This window comes from Mus caroli, chromosome 7 (genome assembly GCF_900094665.2).
Source record: "Mus caroli chromosome 7, CAROLI_EIJ_v1.1, whole genome shotgun sequence".
NCBI lineage: Eukaryota > Metazoa > Chordata > Mammalia > Rodentia > Muridae > Mus > Mus caroli.
Genome location: NC_034576.1, coordinates 70380532 through 70392934, shown reverse-complemented (window position 1 = coordinate 70392934; position 12403 = coordinate 70380532). Strand labels below are relative to the sequence as shown.

At 42.3% G+C, this 12403-nt stretch overlaps 1 protein-coding gene and 1 pseudogene across 8 annotated transcripts in view; both read right to left on the bottom strand.

The window, feature by feature from the left end:
• Positions 1–12403, bottom strand: part of Ttc23 (tetratricopeptide repeat domain 23) — an 81272-nt gene that overhangs the window by 35966 nt on the left and 32903 nt on the right. The window lies entirely within an intron of this gene.
• LOC110297871 lies at positions 10312–12266 on the bottom strand (annotated as a pseudogene). Its single transcript, XR_002378333.2, has one exon. The product of XR_002378333.2 is annotated as a mitochondrial fission factor pseudogene (transcript).

Genomic DNA, 12403 nt, shown 5'->3' with positions numbered 1-12403 from the left:
CTTTCACTCTGAAGGCCTTCCTGTGCAGCGTCGAGAAATACTGATGTGTGTATGCAAACACATATGCGCACATGTACACACACACACACACACACGCGTGCGCGCGCGCACGCACACTCACACACATGCATGCACAAACACACACTTGGCTTCATTTCCCAGCTCTGGCCTGCTGGTGGGTAAACAGCCATTTTTTTTTTTTAACAACAACTGAAGTTAAGGATTATAAATGGCCTTTCCCATTTGTTTTCTTTTCTGTAGATTGTTCTTGTCTTTTGTCCCTGTATCTCTGAGTTATCTTTTTCATCCAGGTTGTGTAAGACTAGTTTCCCTTTGATGGTTTTTAACTTTGTAAACACGGTCACAGAGTCACACTCTCTCATTTTTCATGCCATCAGATATCCTTTCCTTCTGTTCTCCTTCTCTTCTCCTTGACTCTGTCTCCTAATCGATATCCATCGGCAGATATATACAAAGGAAGATGTTCAATCAGCGTCAACACTGGGCACCTTCGGGCAGATAAAGTGTCAGTATTCTGACAAAATGAAGATATTCTAAAGAGACTATTGAGCCCCTCCCTTTGGCTACCAGACTATTGAAATCAAGGACTTGCCCCAAGAATCTCATGCTGAAAGAAGGAAAAGGGTAGAGCTTTGGTGCCAGCCAGAGGGGATCTTTTCCCTTGCAAGTTGTCAGATAACCTTGCAGGAGAGACCAGAGTCAAGACATCGACGACCTTGACCAGGGATGCTCAGTGGTGCAGAGGGCTTGCTTTCCAACGAAATCCAGCCCCAACCTGAGGACCTTGAGGGTGGCCTTCAGCCAGGGCTGTCACTGGACCTCTTCTTTTCCATATGTGGTCACACTGGTAAGGTCTTCGTTTTCTGCTGTTCACTGTCACCCTTCAGTGGACTATTGAGAACAATGGGGTGGCCGAGCCAGGCTTGCTAGGGGCGGTCAGGAGGCAGGCTCTCTCGGTTTTCCTTAAGAGCAACAGCAATCATCTGTACGGTGCCCAGACTGATGTCATACTTAGAATTGTGTGTAAAGAATAAAGCCTTCATTAGCTTCTCAAGAGATCTGAAAATTTTAGCACGGGTCTTATTTGGATTATTTCTAATAAAATGAATTATGCCTGTGGTAGAGCCACAGCAGATGCTCAGGTGGTGAGAAGTGTCACCACCCACAGAGCGCCTGGAGCAGGTCTGAGCACCCAGCTGTCAGTGAGTACCCTTAGCTGGTGCGGACCGAAGCCACATCTTCTGGTCCTACCACCTTTTGTAGAGTGACTGACAAATGCTCTGATTTCATGAACCTTTGCTAATCAAAGGTCCCTACTTTTGCAGCTGAGATGCTCATGCCACTCAAGTGTCAGAGAAGTGAAGAGGGATTCTGCCAGCAGAGCTGGGGTCTTCATGGCCTGCAAACAGAACAAAGCAGCTGTACCCACAGCGAGGAACTCTTGTGACTTTTTAGTTTAGATAATAAGGTGTGATTACTAACATCTCTCAGTGTGGAGTTTCACAAACAGGAACATTTGCCTGGCTTTCCCACAATCCCAGCAGGCAGGCAGGCAGGCAGGCAGGCAGGCAGGCAGGCAGGCAGCGCTTCTTTTAAGTTCCTGGAACTTTTCTTGTGCGGTGGCTCTGTTGGGCTTCCTTTATTTTTTTTCCATCTTAATGGGCTACTTCTTAAAATACTGTGGAACTTTTCTGCATTCTACTGAAACTAAAACGCCTTTTCCTCTGTGTGTATTTTTCTCACTCCAAAGGAATGAGGAAAGAAAACCAACTGTGAAGATAACAAACCCCCGTTTGTGTGTATTTAATAAATGCCTATTACCCACGGTTTCCTTGGAGACCCATGGCCACTCTGTACCCTTCCATACCTCAGGTAAATCTCCTCAAGAAAAGGGAACAGTGATAAGTGGTTAATAATTACTATAAATAAGTAAAAGCCGTTTACCCTGGCAGTGGGCCTGGAGTTCACAAAGCACTTAGTATTTTGGAACCTGGAGGAGATCTGCTAAGTGGAAAGTGTCTTTGTAGATTTATTGTTGTTACAGGGGCTGGGTGACTAGCCTATAATCAAAGAGCACTAAACACAGAGTCTGGACTCCAAGCTTGATTTTCTGACTTCAAATTCAATGCTATTTTTGCTTTGCCAAATCTCTCCTGGATTTAAAACACTCTTTAATCTTTATTAGCCTTAAGAATAAATAAAAATAATAGTTAACTATCAAAACTGCCAAGTACTCTAAAAGCAAGTGAATTCTTCTATAACCCAGGGAGAAAGACTTTTAACTTAAATTCTAAATCTAAGTGCAACAAAAGATAAAAATTGGAACATATGGAGACAAATGAATCAGAAAAAAAAATCACCAAGAAGCTCAGCATGGTTGCAATACACAGACAATCATTAAAAAGCATTTATTTTTCTTTATTCTCAGTGAATACTCAGAAAAAGAAGCTAAGGAAACCCTTCCTCCTATAATAGGCATCAAATGTAACAAACATGTCTGACAAGATGGCTCAGCACATAAAAGCATTTGCCAAGCAAGTCTTAGATCCTGAGCTCGGGCCCAGAAACCCAGAACCCAGAGAGGAAGAGAACCACACTTTAATGTGTGTGGCTGTACTTACACATATACCTGTCTGCCTGTCTGTCTGTCTGTCTGTCTGTCTGTCTGTCTGTCTCTCTCTCTCTCTCTCTCTCTCTCTCACACACACACACACACACACAAATGATTATGAATAAAAATGCAATGCCTTTCAAAATTCCAGCACAATTATCTGTGGGGAAGAGGTGCAGAGCTTGACAAGCTGATCCTAAAATTCCTAGGAGAACACGAGGTGTCTACAAGAGTTTAAACATTCTTGGAAAAGAATAACAAAGTAAGAAGATCAGTTACTGACTTTAAAGCTTAGACCAATAGACTAGAGTTCATAGTTTAGAAATAAACCCTGCTACTTATGGTCATTTGATTGTGACGGTCATGCTGAGGTAATTCCATAGTGAGTGTCTAAGCTTCTCAATAAACGGTATGCTGAGATAACCAGACAGCCAAATGCAAAGAGGGAAGTTGATCCTTTATGACAGACCACACCAAAAAACTTCAAAGACCTTGTATGTCAGAACTACAATCTAGGAACAGTTTTAAGGAAACATCGATACGATTCTTTGTGAACTTAGATTGTCCTGTGGTTTCTTAGATGTGAAGCTAAAAGAAAAAAGAAAAAGAAAAAGACAAATTAGACTTAGTTAGAAGTGAAAGCTTTTGCACTTGGAAGGGCGCCATCAGGACAGTGGCTGGAGGCAATCATTAGCTTCATGCATCTGGTGGGCATTTAGGCTCTGGCACCAGGAAATGTAAACAACTCCCAGAGAAGAATGGAGAGACAAAGAACTGTCTAAAATGGGCACGAGATTTGAATCAACATATTTCAGTAAATGTATAAAAATGGCCAACAAACGTACAAAGGTACACAATTAGTAATGAAAGAAAGTAAAACTTAAAATACATTCAAACATCACATTACTTGATAAAACAGCTACAGTTAAAAATACAGACAACAAGACGCGCTGGTGAGGACACGGAGGAGGAGTCACAACCCTCACGTTGGAGCACCTCATTGGTAGGAACACAAAGACTGAGGTAACTTTGGAAAACAGCCCAATGGCTCCTCAAAGCTTAGACAGTTAACCATGTCACGCAGTGGTGACTCCTAGTCTTACACCCAAGTGAAACAAAAATGTATGTTCATAGAAAGCTTGAGTATGAATTCTTATGCAGCACTCACTATAGTAGCCCCAAAGCAGAAACAGCCCAAATGTCTGTCAAATAGTAAGTTGATAAAAATCTAGTATATCTATATAGTGAAATACATGAAAAGAACTGAAATAAAAACAAATGCTTAACCAGTGAATATACTAACTCAGATGCCATAGGCTATAAGTTGTCAGATTCTGTTTATATAAAGTGTCCCGACAGGCAAATCCACCCAGACAGTAACCTGATAGCTGTCAGGAGAAGGCACTGGGAAATGACTGCTAATGGCTTCATTGTTTTTCAAAAACAATGGAATTAGATAACAGTTGCAAAAACTTGTAAATATAACACTTTAAGAGAATAGGTTTAATGTTGTATAAATGAGCTCAGTAAAAAAAAATGAGAAAAATTAAAAAACAAATGACAATTTGGGTGAAAATATTTACAATATGGATACCAGGATCAATTTTGTTAATACATAAAGAGCCTTTAACAGCTATTAAAAGGTAGATCAAAAATCCTATTTATAAATTGGCAAATGATATGAGTAAGTCACACAAAAAGACAATTCACAGAAAGAATTAGAGTGCCTTTAACATGTGAAAAGATGTTCAACTTTAAAAATAGAAATGCAAATTTAAGCTATATTGAAATGTCATTTCTCACCCATCAGATTGGAACTAACTTGAAAGCTCGACAATACGCTTTGCTGAAACAGGCTATGGACAAACTGGTGCTCTTAAACACATGAGTACAAGTTACGAGCAGTATGTGTCTCTGAAAGGCAACTCAGAAGTATAGTACAACTAAAAATGAGAGAAAAATAGCAATGCACTTTGCAATAATATAAAGCCACCTCAAGCATACTATACTTTACCGAGTAGTCTCACTCTGCGGTGGTCAGAATGTGAATGGCCCCCAGAGGCCCATCTATTTGATCAGGTCCCCAGCTGTGGAACTGTTTGGGAAGGATTAGGAGGCGTGGCCTTGTTGGAAGAGCTGTGTTACTGGGAGTGGGTCTGAGGTTTCAAAGGCCCACACCATTCCCAGTTAGCTCTCGCTGCCTCATGCTTGTGAATTATATATATTTGTTACCTATTTGCTGGGGATGAGGTGGGAGCTATTCCTAACAGCAGAATGCCAACTGATCAATGCAGTAGGAATGATTGACTAGAAAACCAGAATTTTACCACTCTCACGGTTAAGAATCTGTAAGGAAAGCGTTATCAACAGATATTAAATTTAGAAGTATTTGACAGGGAGCAGACTATAGAATGCTAATTAGGTGAATGTGAGGAAATAGTTGTTACACAGTCGAGAAACTAACTATGTAGCATCATGACAGGGTGATGAATGTCTTCACTGCAGCACAGATGGGCACTAGGCCTCTAGATGCCATACGTATCCTTCGTATAGTGTTCTATCTAGGCACACATTACTCAGATCTAGCCATGAAAAACACTCAGACAAACACAAACTGAGAAACAGTCTACAAAAAGCTGTCACGTACGTATGTGTACATATATATTTAAATTTCAATGTCATAAAAAGCAGTCTAGTGAAAAACGATTCCAGATTAAAGACTGGAGTTGTGATACCCAATGCCATACATGATCTGTACTGGATCTGTATTGGATGGAAACTCATGAAGGGCAGTATAAAGATAATCAACAAGGCAGAAGGTGACCCCGTGCCAATATTAAACTTTCTATGATTCAGACACACACAAAAATATCTGGGTATAAAGAAATGTGAAAATTTACAAATGCTTTAAATTTTTATTAAATTTTGATAAAACTGTGTGCATGTTTAAGTGTATGGGCACACACATGCCACAGCCTGCCAGAGGACAAATTGTGGAGGTGGCTTCCAGGTATTGAACTTAGGTATTCATGCTTGGCAGCAGGCACTTTTATCTGCTGAGCCATCTCCCTGACCCCTTTAAAGTATGCAGTTATCCTTTTGAATGAAATACACACACACACACACACACACACACACACACACACACACACACACGGAAACAAATACAGAAAATTCTATAATTGGTGAATATGGGTCTCACAAGCAAGAGGCACTAGCTAATGTGTTTCCCACTCACATCTGAGAAATGGGTCTCCCGACAGTGAGAAACCCTGACATGCTGGGAGTTCAGACATGACTCCCTTTTCTGGTACATGCTTTTATATATGTACATCTGTGTAAGCCTGTGGTTCTAATAGTGTGGCCTGCCTAACTCTAGTGCCTCACAGACTCCTAGGCTCCCCTCTCAAGCAAAAAATACACATTGCCATGTTTACCACACTGTCAAACAATATAATTTACTCTTCAGTTGTAACTTTTCTAGGAAGACCCAGCCATTCTGGGGATATATACTAGCACACTCTGGAACACGGCTGCGGGGTGCTTCTCTAAACTGAGCTCGGATCTTTGCATGCACATTGGCAATCCTGGGTCCTGTAGAAGCCGCTTTCATCCCAGTGATTTTTGTTGAGTTGTGGCCCTTGATGAAGTAATCTGATCACAGTCTCACTTGATATGTTTCTTCTGAGTTTTAGAAATTGGTAAATGAGAGAAAAATCAAAACTTTATGGGGAGATATAGATTTTTATCATGAAAAAAATTTAAGGAATAGCATTTGGAAAGCAACTTATATATTCTATTACACAAATACGCCAAGAAAAGTGTATCAATCTATCAAGTAGAAGAAAAATCACATTGTATCAATACGCATGAAAAAGCATTCAACAGAATCCAATGCCCATGACTGATGATTAAAAAGAAAACAAAACTCTTAGTAAAGTGGGGAAGGAGGAAGCTTCGTAACAGCTGATGAGACCAGGAACAAGGATGGCCCTCACCACTGCTCTGTGAATCCTGAGTCCTGAATAACTCAATAGGACAAAAAAAAAAAAAAANAAAAGAAAAAAAAAAAGAAATAAAGGAAAGAAATAAAGGGTGTGCAGACAGGCTGAGAACGAAGAGATAAACTGTCTTTATTTGAAGATGATATATTGAAATTCTGAACGAAATTTTTGTTTTGTTTTGTCTTAAAAACCCTGGGCCTGAGAGGCACTTATAGCAAGGTAAAGGCTGATTGCTTCCACACATCCAATAACAGACAAATGGGAATTTGAAATAAAAGACAAAACACCATTTGCATTACCATCGCTGAAAATTGAAATCTTAATACAGTTTCACTTAAAAATCTGATTCTGAACTGAACTCTAGCAAAAGGGTGAAGCATCATCACGCGACAAAACTACAGACCTACAGGAGCCACGGGAGGACAGTTCTGAAAGAGCCAGGTGGAGACTTCAGACAGCAGCAGCGTCAGTCCCCGAGACTGAGCACCGACATAATCAAAACGTAGGGGAGTTATTTTATGGTGACTAACCAGTAGTTCACGAGTTCATATGGAGAAAGACAGTCAACACAGTACGAATGAGAAGAGTGAGGAGAAGGCTAGTGAGCTCTCAGGCGGAGACAGGTCAGTGGAACAGAACAGAGCTCGGAGTCAGACCCACTTGGACACTGACCTTCTATGAAAGCCCAACAGTGACTCAGCGGAGAGCAGACAGCCTTTCCTACATACAGTGTAGGAGTCACTGAGCATTCGAGCAAAATAACATGAATCTAGACATAGATCTCACGCAGCTTATAAAAACGAACTTACACTGGATCACAGACCTAGTAAAACACAAAACTGTAGGAGTGCCTCCATGACGTTGGGTTTATGGTAATTTTTTAGATAAAACATCAATCATGGAGTGATTGATAAGCTAGATATCATTAAAATTGTGATTTTTCTGGGCCAGTGAGATAGCTCAGTGAGTAAAGATGCTTGCTGCCATGGCTGAGAGCCCACACACCGTAGAAGAGATGAGACTCCAGAAATTTCTCCTCTGACCTTTACCTATGCACTATGTATCTAGGCACACAAAAACATACACAGTGAAAATTGAATATAAAACAAATTCTGCCCTGATAAAGACAGCACCTGGAGAATAAAATGGCAAATCTGGAAGAATATTTTCCAATGATTCTTTTGATAAAGACATACTCAAAATGTAGAAGAAACTTCTAAAACTCAGCAAGAAAACCTGAACTAAAAAAATAGCAAGGACCATAGTAAAGACCTCTTAAAGAGGATAAGGAATAGCAAAAAAACGTAAGCATTCTCCATATCATACCACCAGCAGTGAGTACCTGCTCGAGGGGTCACGCCCAGGACACCGACATCTCCAAATGTCATTCATTCATAGGTGCATGGATTATTGGAGACTTTGTAAAGGTCCAGAGGGAACTGTGAAGTGTCATAGCGGTCTGCATCTGAGCTGTTTCAGGGTATCACGTGCTAACTTGTATGTAAAGTTACGTGTGCATGGTTGCAGGTAGTGCAGTGGTTAAAGAATCCTGGTCTTTGTTACCAGAAAGCTAATTTACCTTCTTATGGAATAAATAGAAAGCCCTGAGTGGGATATAGTCCCCCCCACACACCCCCCTCTGTGTTTCTGCTGTCTGTGTTTCAGATCTGAGAGGAAGCAGAGGAACGCAGATTCTCACCATGGCTGGCGGGAACACAGAACCGCGCAGCTGCTCTCTCAAGGCAAGGTGGCGGTTTCCTACAAAACGCTTCTTCCATATGACCCAGAATGTACCCAACAGCGTGGGAAGCATCCGTCCTTACAACGACCTGCAGGATTTTACAGCGATGTCCTACAGAACTGGAGAGGATGGACTAACTAAGATACCCTTTGGTCAGTGGATGGCTAAATAAAACAGCCAGTGTTAAAAAGGAAAGATGTCCTTAACGCATGAAAACACAGAGAGAAAACATAAATGCGAGCTGCAAAGTGAAGCCAGTCTGAACATGAACTAAATGATTCCCACTACGTGGCTTTCCGGGAGAGGCAAAACTGTAGCCATCAGCGGTGGCCAGAGGTTCATGGAGCAAAGGGTGACTCAGAAGGGCAGTGGGGACTGTCACTGCAGATAAGCTATTCTGTACATATCTAGACTGGTGGATACACATCTTTACACATCTATCAGAGCCACAGAAATGGGAAGCTGCAAGGGTGAACCCTGGTGTAAGCTGGCGGACTGGGATCTAGTGTGCTAACACAGGCGTATCACGGGCACTAAAATGACACGCTAATGACTAAATAAATCAACAACTCTTTGGCAGGATGTCAATATGAATCAAGGGTTATAAAATATTCATATCCTTCCTTTAAGCAGTTTATAAGAATATCTAGAATTACTGATATTCTCTCTCTCTCTCTCTCTCACCTTTCAGAGTTCCCACGGTCGATAAACGATGCCTCGAGCCACTCAGCAAACTAAGCCAGACAGCTGGTAAAACTCAACTCTGCTCTTTTGCTCCCAAGCAGACACCTGCCATACACCCTACTGCCCACATACATTCCTTCTGCCACCACCTCTCAAGCCCGTCCACATCTGTCCATTTTCACATGCCTCTTGAATCCAGGCCATCTTCCCCCTCATACCTAGGCTGCTGTGGTTCCCTACGAGCCATTCCTATCCTCTAATCCACCCACCATCCCACAGACCGATGCTTTTAGCCTGACGATCTGATTGATGTCAGTCTCCCTGTTTGAAAACCTCCAACTGCTGTCAGGAGGAGGCTGAGACTCCTCACCGGGACTTTCAATGTCTTTTTGGAATGACACCCATCTACTGTTTTTAGCATCCCTGTAGCCCTGGGCAGGACATCATACTTGAGTGGCCAGTCTTTCTTCCCTTTTATGAAGGTATTAGGGGCTAGTCTTCCTCACCCTCCAGTGCCTTACAAACCAGCACTAAGTGAGCAAGACAATCACCATGTCCAGGTAGATGTGTCCCTTGGCTCCAGTCCTCACTCTCCAACAGCCTGGCTGTCACTCACATTTTCTGCTTCACAGACATCACACACTCATTATCCAACTTGAAGCCTACCTCTCTCTATCACTTGCTCACCCTGCCCTTCCACCAGAAATAGTGCAGAAGACATCCCCTGGAGGTCTGTGCTTCAATTCTCCTGTGTCTCACCATACCTAGTTGCTATGTCCTATCTATGCTGCCTCCCAAATCTGCCTCAAGTCATACCCTTTGCTTTATCCCCTCATCTTCATCTCACTTCATGTTCTGCTTTTGCTACTTCAGCAGCCTCCTGAGCGGTTTCCTCCCTTCCACGTTTAGCACAACCTCCCCAGTGCCTCAGTGTTGGGTTTTGCATCTGAGGGATGCCTTTTTGGGGCATGTATCTCTAGGCATATCGCTCAACCTTTCTAATTCTTGTCTTCCTTATCTACAAGCTGGAAACAATACTTTGCACGGTGATATTAATGATTAAAAGAGATGATCTCAATAGAGGGAGAGATTGAGGCACTCCAACACGCTGTGCATGGGAGTATAAATTGCCAGACAAAGTTTAAGCAACAGGGCTACGATGTATTCTTAGCACCACGTCACTATTGTCTCATGTGAAGTAACAGAACGGGTTAGTACACCTTTTAAATTTCAGGAAAAATGTCAGAAGATTTTTTTTTTTGGTTGACAGTTTATTAAATACACTACATTTATACCTTATTTTTTAGGTTTTTAAATCATTCACACATGGACTTGGTAAAAACATACTTGATAGAAAACTAAGATGAAAGTCAAAACAACATATTGCACACAGATAAACTGCTGAACTGTTAGGAGTTTTTAAACTCCCTCCGCCTGCACAGCTGATGAAGAGGAGTTAGGTGGTTTGACTTGAGTCCTGTACAACACTGTGACTTAAAAAGCATCACTGCTGAGATGTAGATACAAAAAGCATCTATCAAAGAAACTGCTTAATCATCTGAAAAACAGGACAAAACACTTTTCTTTCACAGACAGTTTTCTAAACTCACTCTTTATGTCTGCCATTTCTGTTTAGAGAATTAGCTGTACAGACTGATGAGGCCACAAAAATTATTTTCTTTAAAAACAAACAAACCTAGAGCCTATTTACAAGACATGCAAAAGGAGAGTGTATAGGTGCCACTGCAGAACTGGCTGAATGCCCATCAGCAACACAACAGGCCTTCACTCTACAGATACAGGTCCTTCCCTGCATTCTGGAGAAATATTTTCAGGGCTTGGACTAGAAAGCCGGCATACGATGATGCAAAGACAGAAACAATGAAGTTTGCAAATCCTTTATATTTCCAGGTGTTGAGACAATATATGTGACTGCTGAGGTTACCTCTAGCGTCGAAACCAGAGCCAGCTATTAAGCAGCCAGAATGCTACAGTGATTGAATACATGACCATTTCTCTTTTAGCACGCTCTTTATTCTCCTCTTCCAGAAGTTGTAGACGTCTATTTAACTTGATTATCTGACATCTTAATGAAGCTGCATCTACCACAGTCATGTCATCTGATGCTCCTTCAATGGCTGCATCTAGGTTTGAAATGCCATACATGGAATCGTTTCTGACCAACTGTCCATTTTGGCAAACAGCATTTTCACTCATAGAACGCTCTCTTTTTAGCCTGCCAACTGCTCGGATCTCTTCGCTTTGAGGAGTTGGAGATGGTCTTTCTAAATCCAGGAAATCTAGTGGTCTCTCACTCAGTGTGAGCACACGTGGTGGTGTTTTCAGTGCCAGAGGTTTAAAGGGAGTGGACTGGATAAGGTCAAGATCTGCTGGTCTTGAAAATGAAATGTCTTCATTATTTCCTATAACCACGATCCTCTCTGGGACTTGCATTATCACACTGGCATTTGGAACTCCATCTTGGAACTCTTGCTCCAGGTCAGCATTTGGTGGGGCTACTTTTAGTTTTTCCGGGACCCTCATGCGCTGACTAATACCTTCGGTGTATTCCATTTCATACTGAATTCGACTAATTTCTGCCATCTCAGCAGCAGTGGGAGAAGGAAATGCCGCCCCACTCACCAAATGTGAAACAACAGGCTTGCTATTTGGCACTATCTGCTTCTGTGCTTCATATTAACTCCTTAAATTGCTCCGATGCACATGTGCTAGGTTGAGAGCCACTTTTATCCCCTGGGCCTGCTGGAGAGTCCCCGGAGAGAGGGTCGCCGCCCGCCGGCTCCGGGGCACTCGGGTGAGCGCTCGCAGAGGCCGTTGACCGAGCGCACCGAGGTGCCCGGGCAAAGAAGCCCAGAAGATGTTTTGAGTGGACAGTGGGATACAAAGCCATCTGGCTCCCTGTGGTGGTCAGACCCAGGAGGCATCAATATTGTACGGGTGCCCAGTTGCTCAGTCAAACACCGGCAAGATGCTGCAAGACTGTATTTATAGGTACAGTGAACCCTGTCAGCTTTAAGTACAGGAGATTACTGCCAATCATATGATTGAACCCCAGCCAATCAGTCGACCAGAAGAGCAAACACTGTAATTTCCCAGAAGAAAGTGGCAGAGAAATCCTGTCCACAATTCCAGCCTTTCTAGATTATCCTGGGGATATCAGGCTCGCTAGTGCCCAAACCAGTTCCCAGTTTCTTTAAAAAAAAAAAAAAAAAAGTTCTCTCTCTCTCTCTCTCTCTTCTTCCCTTCCTCTCTCCTCTTCTCCCTCCCTTCCTCCCTTCCTCCCTCCCTTGTGGCAATTGTGCATGTTGTCCTTTCTTTGGA